Consider the following 12723-nt stretch of genomic DNA (forward strand, 5'->3'; position numbering starts at 1 on the left):
AGCGGCCGGATCTAACTTGTGGGCTCGCTCGGTCCGCTGTGACGTAGCGGGTCCACTCCCTTGGCCCCGCGGCGCCGGCCTCTTGTGACGTCACAACAGGGTCCGCCCACGGGGTCCGGCTCTGAGGCTCGTGGGGCGGGCCGGATAGGGAGGTTTCGGGTTCCTTTCCTGTCTTTTGTAATTTCACAACACTTCTCGAGAAGGCTTTGAACTCTGCCCATTTCCTAATAAGGGTGAAGAGGAGGGCAGCACTCACCCCGGCTCATTTCCTTCCGAGCTGGGAGTTCTGCTGAAAGTACATGGCAGCCCGGCCGGTGTGGTGCAGTGGTTGGGGCACACGCCTGGGTTGTGGGCTCATTCCCCTGTAGGGGGCGTGCAGGAGGCAGCAGATCAATGATTCTCATCATTGATGTTTTTCTCCCTCTCCCTCTCTCTCTCTCCCTCTCTGAAGCCAATTAAAGAAAGAAAAAAAACAGTACATTGCAGCCCAGCCCTGTGGCTTGGTGGTTGAGCATTGACCTGTGAACCAGGAGGTCACCATTCCATTCCCGGTCAGGGCCCAAGTCTGGGTTACAGGCTTGATCCCCAGTGGATTTCCATCCCTGGTGGGGGACGTGCTGAGGCAGTTCATGGGTGATTCTCCTTAAGGTTTCTCTTTCTCCAACTCTCCCTTGCTCTCTGAAAGCAATAAAATATGTTTTTTTAAAAAGTACATTGCAAAATATGTCATTACTCAGTGTTGCCTGGGAGCTTTTGTTTGTTTCTATGTGTTCTCTTAGTGTGTAAATTGGAAGGATGGCATCCATAAAATGGCAACTTTGTATACGGACACAGGGATAAGCAATATCTGCTCTGACTTGAGAGAATTAATGTAACTTTAATTTAGTTTAAATGTATAGTTTTCGTTTGAATTATCTGGGAGTGGCATCTTGAAAGGCTATATGTTGAAAGCACTTTAAGAGGTTAGAAGAATGATTTTTTAAAAAAAGTTATTTAAAACCCAAATGAAAATCAAGGTGTATTAGAAATAAAATAAGAATTAAACTTACAAAGGGCTAAGGTTTTGTTTACATTTTACAGATAATGAAATAGGCCCAGAGATTGCTGGGACTTGCCCAAGAGGGTGGAATTCAGGCCACTGCTTTCACCATGCAGTGCTCCCACCAGCTGGCGAAGGCTGCCTTCCGAACAGGCTGGGCCTGGACAGGTATTGCCTCCTTCCTCGCCTTCCTCACTCCCCCACCCCCACCTCCACCCCCATTTCCATGATTTTGGTTCCTGTCCTGAGTTCTCCTCTTGTTTTCTGTTTCTTTAACTTTTTATTTTCTTGATAATTGACACCCCCCCCTCTTGAAACTTCCTTTCCTTTAAATCTCTCCCTCAAATGACCATAAAAGGAAACAGAATAGAATAATTTTAAAAGTTTATTTTCATAATGGTTATTTTATTGTTTTAAGGTTTTTTTTGGGGGGGGGGGAGTGGGTGGAGTTCATATAAAATTTTCCTCTAGTAAAAGCTGTCTTCTGCTTCCCTAGGTGCTCAGTGAAAGTCTGTGTGTGTGTGTGTGTGTGTGTGTGTGTGTGTGTGTGTGTGTGTGTGAGTGAATAGTGAAGAAAAGATAGAGAGAGGTAGAAGAGAGTGTGTGGCAAGCTGTTTAGAATCAGAAACCGAAAAGATAATCTGTATAAACTCTACATGATGCAAAACTCAATTAGAAACAACAGCATAGCTGCAGATTCTATAAAACGTAAGAAACACATCATTTCCAATCAGTCCCTGTATGTGCCTCTGGGAGGCATTTCCTTAGATGATTTTGGTCTTTCATGGAATAAACCTGGAGCTCTAGCTGCCCCAGAAGAAGTAATTACAGGGATTCTATCTGTGAAATAATAAAATATCAGTGTTTCCAAGCTGTATGGCCACCCCGTATGCTTCTCAATGTGGTGGCACCTGTTCTCAGTCCCACCAGTGGCTGTTATTCTCGCTACGCTTTGGGAAGATAAAGCACAGAGAGTCACTAACCTAATATAAACCTCCAAGAAGGCAGAGTTTCTGCTGCTATTTCCAATTCCCCAGTCTCTGAGTGAACATGTCTAGTAATAAGGAATTAATGTTTAATTTTAAAAAATATATTTTTATTGCTTTCAGAGAGGAAGAGAGAGTTAGAAACATCAATGATGAGAGTCATTGATTGGCTGCCTCCTGCATGCTCCCTCCCAGGGACCCAGCCCACAACCCAGGCATGTGCCCTTGACTGGAATCGAACCTGGGACCCTTCAGTCCGCAGGCTGACACTCTATCCACTGAGCCAAACCGGCTAGGGCTAATTTTAAATGAATAATGGCATTCACTAAAACGTGCAAATACCAACTGACTGAAGTATGCTCTCTCATTACCACTTCAACTTTCTCTGTTTCTTATTCTACTTGGTCAACAGTAACTAGCAGAAATTGATTGGAAATATGTTTTGTATTTTGCTAAAGCATTTGAAGTTTGGTTTATGTTCTAGTTCCCAATATTGAAAGAAGTTACACTGTTCTGCATTCCATAATTTGAAAATAATTGGAACCTTGGCATTATGCTAAGTGAAATAAGTCAGAAAAAGGCAAATACTGTACGATCTGGCATATGTGGAATCTAAAAAAGCCAAACTCATAGGAACAGACAGTAGAATAGTGATTACCAGGGGCTAGGGGGTGGGATGTTGGTCAAATGGTGCAAACTTAGTTATAAGAGGAGTAAGTTCTGGGGGTCTAATGTACATCGTGGTGATTATAGGCAACAATATAACCACCATAGCGATAGCTACCACCTCCAACCTGCCGCATTATTACCATTTCTTTGGTGCGAATATTTAAGATGTACTCTCAGCAGTATTCAATATACAGTATTACTAACTATAATCACCACACTGTACATTCGACCCCCAGAACATGTTACACATATAACTGGAAGTTTGTATCCTTTGACCAATACCTCCTCATTTCCTCCACTCCCCAGCCCCTGGTAACCTCCACTCTACTGTCTGTTTCTCTGAGTTTGGCATTTTTAGATTCCACATGTGAGATCATAGACTATTGTCTTTCTCTGTATGACTTGTTTCGCTTAGCATAATGCCCCTAAGGTTCATCTAAGTTGTTATAACCCACAGAATTTCCCCAGCCTTTTTTTTGTGTGTGTGTGGCTATGGATGTATATATCTCACCTTCTTTATCTATTTATCAGTTGATGGACACTTAGGTTGTTTTCATGTCTTGGCTATGGTGAGTAATGCTGCAAAGAATGTGGGAGTGCCGATATCTCTACGAGATCCTGATTTCAATTTCTTTGCTTTTATACCCCAGATTAGGATTGCTAGATCAAATGGTAATTCTATTTTTAATTTTTTGAGGAACCTGGACACTTTTCCATAATAACTGCGCCAGTTTGCATCCCCACCAATAATGGGTAAGTTTTTGTTTTTAATCCAGACCCTCACAAACATTTACTTCCTTGCATTTTTATGATATACATCCCAACAGGTATGAGGTGATCTTTCTTATGGTTTTGATTTACATTTCCCTGTTGATTAGTGATGTGAAGCACCTTTTCATGTGTGTGTCGGCCATTTGTATGCCCTGTCTGGGAAAATATCTATTCAGTTCCCCTGCTCATTTTTTAAGCTTTCTTTTTCCCCCACTGAGTTGTAGGAATTCCTTTTAGATTTTGGAAGTTAGCCCTTATCAGATATGTGATTTGCAAATATTTTCCCCCATTCCATAAATTGCCTTTTAATTTTGTTGATTGTTTCTTTGCTGTGCAGAAGCTTTTTAAGTTTGAGATAGTTCCATTTATTGATTTTTGCTTTTGTTGCCTGTGTTTTTGGTGTCATATCCAGAAAGTTGCTGCCAAGATCAATGTCAAGGAGCTTTTGTCCCTTTTTTTTTTTCCTTTTAGGAATCTTGCAGTTTCAGGTGTTATATTTAAGTCCTTAATCCATTTCCAGGTCATTTTTTTGTGAGTGGTGAAAGATTTAATTTTTTTGCATGTGGTTATCCAGTTTTCCCAATAAGAGAGATCTTAAATGTTCTTAACATAACAACAACAATAAAATGGTAATCATGTGAGGAATGTGTTAAGTACCTTTATTGTGGTAAACATTTCACAATATATGCATGTCATATCACATTGGGCACTTTAAACTTACATCATGTAATATATCAATTATATCTCAATAAAAAACTGGGAGGGGGGAAGAAAAAATGTTCATTTTAATGACATTTGATAGTTGGATAGTAAAAACAGAAAAAATGACACACTTTATGATCTTTAGTCCAAACATTTAAATGTTAGGATAAATTACTCCCATGTTTGTGTAATGTTATAAGTCTACCCTGAAGTCTACAATTTACAGAAGTAGTTATTCTATATTATTCTTTTTTTTTCTCCAAAAAAATTCTACCTTCCGGGGTAGTGATTCTTTAACTTTTATATTTTACTAGAGGCCTGGTGCACGAATTTGTGCATGGGTGGGGTCCGGCTGGCCTGCCCCCATGGGGGCCCATCAGGCCAGGCCAGCAGGGGGGAGGGGCCGTGGGCAGTTGGCCGGTCAGCCCCACCCCCGATCAGGGTGTTGGGGGCCAATCAGGGCCGAGCTGGCAGGGGGTGGGGTGGGGGCGTTAGGGGCCCAGATCAGGTTGGTTGGTTGCCACAGTTCGCGTCATAGCCACCAGTCGTTCTGGTCATTCTGGTAGTTCTGGTCGTTTGGCCATTCTGGTTGCTGGGCTTTTATATATATAGCTACCTTACTGCAATGTGGATACCCCAGAAGTTCTCTCTCCCTGGGGCTTCCAGGTGGTGCAGGGGGAGCATAGGGCTCTGCCCCATAATGCACAGCCCTTTCCCCAACATTGAAGAGAAAGCTGGGCCTTGAGTCTGTCCTGCATATTCCTATAGCTTCTCAGATTCTTGCAGACAATGACCCAGGAGGCAAACCATGCATGAACCATCTAGGAAAAAATAAGAAAGGAAGAAAAAAAGAAGTAAAAAACTATATTTTATACCTTACTGTAAAGTTGGGAACCTGGATCCTAGAATGGTAAAACACAAAGCTTGCTTAATCCAAATAGCATTTTGTCTAATTATAGGATTTTATTATTATTACCATATACAGTGTTTTGAGGACAGAAAGCATTGTGGGGGTTAGTTTTACTTTTGTGGTTCTAAAATGCAAACAAAAATCATGATTTTGTTAGTCTTTAAGAAGTCAGCAATCATGTTGACATTTTTACTGCTAGAACTGTTAAACATACTAATAAGAAATCATGTCATCACCAGAAAAGTTGTACTAATCAATTCTCTTCCAGGAAAGCTTGAAAATGCATTTTTCTAACAACACCTGCATTCATGAGGTAAAATTTAAAATGGAGGCTCAAAGGGCTATATTTTCTAATTGTAACCCTTATGTCTTACAACAATAGAGGCTCTCACAATTAAGCAATTTGAACAAAGCATTAGCAAGGCTTTATATATTTTACTGCTCTGAAACTATAATAAATCATTTTTTAAAAATGATTTTTAAAGAGAGAGGAAGGGAAAGGGTAAAGAGAGAGAGAAACAGCGATGCTACATCAATTGGCTGCCTCTTGCATGCCCCCTACTGGGGAGCAAGCCTGCAACCCTGAGCAGGAATTGAACCAGCAACCTTTCTGAGTATGGGGCAAAGCCAACCAACTGAGCCATACTATCCAGTGCTAACGCTATAGTAGAAAACACACACGTGCAAAGATTACTTCAGATTATTTGGAAAAACTTTTATTCCAAATTATTGTAAACTTCCATTCTGCATGGAATATTTGATTGGAATATCAAATGATTGGAATGTTTTTGAATAATTAATCTATTCGTTCACATTGATAGATCGTTTTATTTATTTAATTTTTTCGTTAATCCTCACCTGAGAATATTTTTCCATTGATTTTTAGGGAGAGTGGAAGAGAGAGGGAAAGAGAGAGAAACATCAATGTGAGAGAAACACATTGATTTGTTGCCTCCTGCAGGAGCCCAGACCAGGGCCTAGCCGGAAAGGAGCCTGCAACCAAGGTATGTACCCTTGACTGGAATCGAACCTGGGACCCTGTGGTACACAGACTGATGCTTTATCCACTGTGCCAAACCGGCTAGGGCACATTGGTAGATCGTTGACCCTCCTAGTTTATTGAAGTTACTACTGCTACATAATAAATTGACCCAACGTTAGCATCTTGAAACAACTGTTTTATTATGTTCACAGATTCTGTGGGTCAGGGATGGTTAATCTCTCCTCCTTGAGATCTCAGGTCTCGTCCCTTGGGCTGGGCTGGTCAAGAGCAGGGTGGCTGACAGGAGCTCTTGCACTTGGCTTCTTTATGTGGCTTGGCTTCTGAACAGCTACTGGTCTCAGGCTAGTTAGACTTTCCGTGGCAGCTCCGGGCTCCAAGCTAAAGTGTTCCAGTGCATAAGCCGATGCTGCCTTTCCTTTTATACCCAACCTTACTATTTGGTCCACCGCCATCTATTAGCTGAAGGAGTCATGAGGCTGCCCATAGTCAGGAAGCATGCCCACAGGGACCCCCTCTCCCTCATCTCCTCATGAGAGGAGTGTTGAGAGACTTGGGACCATGTTCCAAACATCCTGCTTACTCTATATCCAATTCTCTCACACTCATAATCAACTTGAAAAGATTTCCCCTTTAGATATTTTCTCAAAGTGAATACAACATATTCATAAAAAGCCTTACATGGGGCCATGGCTACTGAAACCATGTGATGATTTTTCTTTCTCAAGGGAAGCAGATGGAATGACCAGCGTGTGCCTACTGTTTTGAAACATGGCTTGCCAGTATCTGTGTGTCCTTTCCCAGAAATGAGCCCTGTTTCCGCAGTGAGGGAGAACATGAAGTCATCCCTCATTGAATAGATCAACTCTCTTATTTAGAGACCATGCTTGCTTGCTTTCTTTTGCTGTTTGTTTTTCAGATATACCTGCATGTCTCTGCAAATAGGCTGAGCAGAAGCTTGTCTGTGAGTACCTCCATCAAAGTAGTGAAAACATGCCCCTGGACCTGGATTAGGGTGAAGCAATTGAGACACTAGCTGCAGCTGCAAAATTTAAGGGGGCATCAAAACACTCAGTAATCAAGACCAGTGTTTTAATGCAATATTAAAAATAATAATTAATGCCGAGCAGTACATAAGAAAATATCAGAATTTTAAATAGTCAGTGATTTGTTTGCTGTAACAAAGTGCCATAAACCTGGTGTCTAAAAACAACAGAAATATGTTGTCTCCCAGTTTTGGAGGCTAGAGGCCCTCAGAGAAACCTTAGGCCTCTCTTCTCGCTTCTGGTGACTGCTGCCATCTTTGATGTTCCTTGCCTCAAAGCTGCATCATTTCAGCCACCGCCTCCATCTTCACATGGCCTTCTTCCTTGTGTTTCTCTGTGTCTCTCCTCTTATAAGGACACCAGTTGTTGAATTGAGGGCCACCCTAATCCAGTATGATTTCAACTTTTAATTGCATCTGCAAAACCATATTTCCCTATAAAGTCACATTCTGAGGCTCTGGGTGGAATTTTTGAGAGATGCCAATTTAACACTACGGACAGCATCAGTATTACGTCGTTGCCTCAGGATCCACTATAGTTCAGCATGGCATCCCCCATTTCAGTAGCTACTAGCATGGGCTGGCCACTGCCAGGTGAGCTGCTATTGCATCAGCTCTGGGGCCCAAGACTGAGGAGGCTCCTCTGTGCATTCTTCCTGAGAAGTTTCGCCCACTCACCTGCTTCAGCTTCCACATACCTACTTGACAACTCAACTCCAAAATCGCTCTTTCAAGCCTCACTGCTCCCCTGAGTTCTAGACTCCTTTTTGCAGTGGCTTCTGGACATTCCAACTAGTTAGTCTGAAGGCATCTCAAATTTAACTTGTATGTAACTGAGGTATTCATGTCTTCTTGTCTTCTTTTGCTGTGTCCTTTATTGGTGGGCTCATCACTGCACCCCCACCAAGAACTTGAGAAGTGTCTCACTGCTAGTCTCTCCCTCTCCCCCATCGTTTCCTTTGGTCCCACCTCAGAGATGATTCTGGATCACCATCCCCTGCCAGAGCTCACAGGTCTTTATCAGCAGGTTTGTAGATATCCCTATAGACTATTACGTTCAACATGACATGCTTTGAAAATAAAGTTGTGATTTTGTTACAGGTTGAGATATCAAGCATACTTGGGCTCAGAAATCCCAATGATTATAGATAATTTTGTAGTTGTCCGCCCAACTTGGACATTATGTTTTGATGTTTGGTATTGCTAAACTTGGTTGCCCTAAGCAAATTCCTTCTCTTCTCTCTCATCTCTAAATGCTCCCTTCCTTCACCTCCCTACCATCACAGAAGCCCTGCTCTGCAGGAGAACACTGTTCCCTGCAGGTCTCCCTAGTGTGGCTGGTCAAAGGCCTTCTGCCGCCCCTGGGCCTGGAGGAGGATGGGTGGGGGGTTAGGGGTTGCAGGGAGTGGATGTTTTCTCCTTTTGGCCACTTCCAGACCACTTCTCCCCTCCTCTGTTCTCCTCCTCCCATGTTCAGTCTTAGGTCATCAGACAATACTTTATTCTACATCTCTTATAATGCAGTCATTATGGACCCCTGGGTTCTTCCCCCTCATATTTTGAAGATTTTTATCTGAGGGCTCACTGCCATTCTCTGAAGCAACTCCTTATTTCAACATGCAAGTGGATGATCTTCCCAATAGACAGGTCTCATGGTTCCTTGACCTGTCCTCCAAAATTTATGCCCTTTCCCTTCACAGCTGCTCAGCTCCCATGGACCTGCTCTAGACGTTGTCATACCACATCCTAGCCATAATCTCAGTCTCACTCTATGTCTCCAATCTTTGCAGGTAACTCCTTCTCATAGTCCTTTTGACCCCACGTCATTTCTCAATATTCCCTTTACCTGGCTTGAATGCCATGATCAGTCATTATAATTACTCCCTTGCATAACTCTCAGCTCCCAACCTAAACCCACTCAGCATACCATAGCTGCAGAAAAACATTCCAGCATGCCAACTGGGATTACTCTAAATGCATGACCTCAACCCCCCGTGGGCCTTTTCTTCTGTCTGTCAACTATACATTTCCCTGGAACATTCACCCTCTCTAGATAACCCTTCTGGATAACATGTGCACTCTTCTAGATAACTTATTTACATACCTTCTCTTATTTCTTCTAACCTATACCTTTCTCATCCTCATTCTTTTGGTTTTCGTAAAAAAACAGAAGCAATCCAAATAGAATGTCCCTTGCTTTCACCACCATGGCCCCATTCCATCCACATCTGGGCCAAATACTGAGCCTTTCCTCCCATTCCTGTGCATGGACTGTCCACATTCCCAGATAAGTGAGGTCATTTTGCTGTGCCCAAGATCAATTATTAGTAGTTAGAAACACTAGACCCAAAATCGAGTCACTTTTGCTAAGCTCCCCCAAAGTTTCAGCCTCTCCCAGAAGTGGAATTTTAAACCAATCAGTCTAGAATTTCCTGCTCAATACTAGTGAAGTAATCTGCCTTATAAACCCCCTTGCTTCCCCTAAGGAAAGATGGCATTGCCTGAATAATCCACTCTTTTCATTGTCTTGTCTCACCATCTTTCTGCCTATAAAAACCTTCCATTTTGTACAACCCCTCAACCCTCAGAGGTCCCTTATACTTGCTGAGTGAGATGCTGCTGATTCATGAATTGCTTGACAAAGTTAATTAGATCTTAAAATTTACTTGCTTGAATTTTGTTCTTTAACACAATCAGTTAATACAAATATCAATCAACTAGAGGCCCGATGCATGAAATTCGTGCAAGAGTTGGCCTTCCTTCCCCCAGCTGCTGGTACCTGCTTCCCTCTGGCACCTGGGACCCAGGCTTCCCTCGCAGCCCCGGCTTCGTCCGGAAGGTCGTCCAGTCTAATTAGCATATTATGCTTTTATTATTACAGATGAATTATTTTTCATCAACACACAATGTGTTCTTTGTCTAATAAAAAAAAACAAATAAGCCCTGACTGGATAGCTCAGTTGGTTAGAGTATTATCCTGACACACCGAAGTGTGGGTTTGATTCCCTGTCAGGGCACATACAAGAATCAATCAATGAACGGATAAATAAGTGGGACAACAAATGGATGTTTCTTGTTCTCTCTCAAATCAATAAATAAAATTAAACAAACAAACAAATTTCTCTCACATGTTCTCTAGCTACTGCCCCAATCTTTCTGCTCTCCTTCACAGCAAACAACCCAACACTCCTCCAACTTCACTTTCTATTCTTTAATGGACCCATTCAAACCGGGTCTCACCTTTGCCGGGCCATGGAATCTGTTCTTGTCAAGGTCATGACTTCCATATACTGGTTAATTCTCTCACCTCATCTTTCTTGACCTACCAGTAGCTTCGACGCAGTGGTCTCCTAATTGACTTCCCTATTTGTACCCATGTTCTCTTTTAGTCTGTTCTCAACACAGAAGCCACAGTGATTCTTTTAAGACCAAAATCAGCTCATTTCATTTCTTTGCTCAATAAATTCAGAATAAAATCCAAAATCCATACCATGTCCTAAAATCCTTCCTGAACTGACTTCTCAGGAACTCTGGAAACTTCTGTTACTGTCTCCTTCCCAGCTATTCTCCCAACAGACCTGAGAGTACTTCCACTCAGGACATTTCTGCAGGGAGTCCTCTCTACCTGGAAGGCTCTCTCCACCATTATTATCTGCCCTTTTCTTCTATCCCTCCTTCCACACTCACCATTAGAATGGTACCCCTCAAAGGCAGGCAGGCTGGTCTCTTCAGTGACTGCTGTAATCGCACTGCTTTAGGACTGTGCTGGACACATAGTGGGCCCTTATCCAATATTTGTTGAATGACTGGAAAAGTGCCATGCTTTGTCTTGAAATAATATTTTCTAATATATAACCCCCATTCAAATTTCCCCAATTGTCCCAGTACTGTTTTCATGGCTTAAAATTTTTTTTAAATCCAAGATCTAATCAAGGATCGCCCATTATCTTGTTTTTAAAGTTTGCCTAGTTTTTAATGCATCTATCACTACACTATCTCATGTCCATAATTTCCAAAAGAAGAGTAAAATATCCTCTCAGAAGATCAAGTAAATGAGAAAATCTGTGGCAGGGTAGTGAGAAGCTAGGAAAATTACTGGGCAAGTGGAATGGGGAAACTGAGACAAGAACATTAAACAAGGCCAAACAATTTGGGCAGTTTGCTGCCAGCTTGTGAATCATAAGCCCTTATCTTCCCCAACCAAGGACACTTGAGAGCAAGTGGTTTATACCTCTCCTCCATAGCCAGAGAATACATAGCTTAAATCACTCTGGTCTGGGAAAATAGAGAACAAAGACCCAATTAATGCCACTTGTGCCAGCTACATCCAAGGACAGATAAAATCTGGAGGACAAATAACAGAAACCCCCAAAGTGGTGTCACTTAAGGGGGTAATGCTAGACAGGATGAATAGCTGCTAGGGAAGGAGTGGGAAGGGGGCAAAAGGGGGGAGTTTATCTCACTGAAGAAGGAAGTCATCAGTCTTGGGACTTGCCATGATAAAATAGCCAGACCTTCTCATAAATTCTGAGGAAAGCAGCAACAATGTAAAAGGGGAACCTTGAAACCGATAGGGGGAAAAAGTATAAAACTTTTGCTCTCCCACCAGGTGGAACACTCAGACTAGCTGAGTTGCCCTCTTGTGCTTTATGCCAAGTGTATTCTTAATAAATCTGCTTGCTTTGTCTCCCTAATAAATTCTCTTGCTTTGCTTCAACACTGTTGTCTGTCACTCATCTGAAAACTTTCTTGTGAGATTAACAAGAGCCAAGGAGGGGACAGCCCCCCCCCCTCCAATTGCTTTGTCTCCCTAATAAATTCTCTTGCTTTGCTTCAACACTGTTGTCTGTCACTTGTCTGAATTCTTTCTCATGAGATGGTAAGAGCCAAGAAGGGGAGAGCCCCCTCTGACTTGGGCAGTTCTCTGGTAACAAACCTATCAGTTCTACTTTTATTTTTCTTGGAGGTGCCCTCTCAAAGGTCTCCATCCAAACAACTTGTGTCTCATGGAGTAGCTCTGCTTCCCCTGCACTTCCCTTTACCACCATCGGAGACTTTCCTTGCCCTCTCTCTAGGTTGGATTCCACGTGGCACGGATGATCCCAGGTTCCCCTCTGTCTTGATTGAATCCCTTGTTTTGGTAGAAAACTTCTTCCAGTAGCTTCTTGTGGAAGAGGGTGCATTAAAGGTAAGTTTTCTGATAATTTGCATGTTTGAAAAGACCTTTATTCTACTCTCAAACTCTACTGAGAGTTAAGCTGGATTTAGAATTCCAGGTGTAAAAATAATTTGCCCTTGATATTTTGAGGGCATTGTTTTGTTGACTTCTAGTTTGCAATGTGGTTTATGTAGACCTCCCATTTGTTCTGATCACTTGTTCTATGTGTATAACTGTATCCCCCGCCTCCACAAGTCTTTTAGGATTGTTTCTTTATCCCTCGTATTCTGAAATTGTACAATAATATGCCTTGTAAACTCATTTCTTTCAGTTTGGGCAAATGTTCTTTTATTATTTATTCAATAACTTTCTCCCTTTGAGTTATTCTCATTTCTCTTTCTGAGACTTCTATTACTGTACTGTTGGGGAGCCTGGATTTATCT

This window comes from Myotis brandtii, unplaced genomic scaffold (genome assembly GCF_000412655.1).
Source record: "Myotis brandtii unplaced genomic scaffold, ASM41265v1 scaffold436, whole genome shotgun sequence".
In the NCBI taxonomy this organism is placed as follows: Eukaryota; Metazoa; Chordata; class Mammalia; order Chiroptera; family Vespertilionidae; genus Myotis; species Myotis brandtii.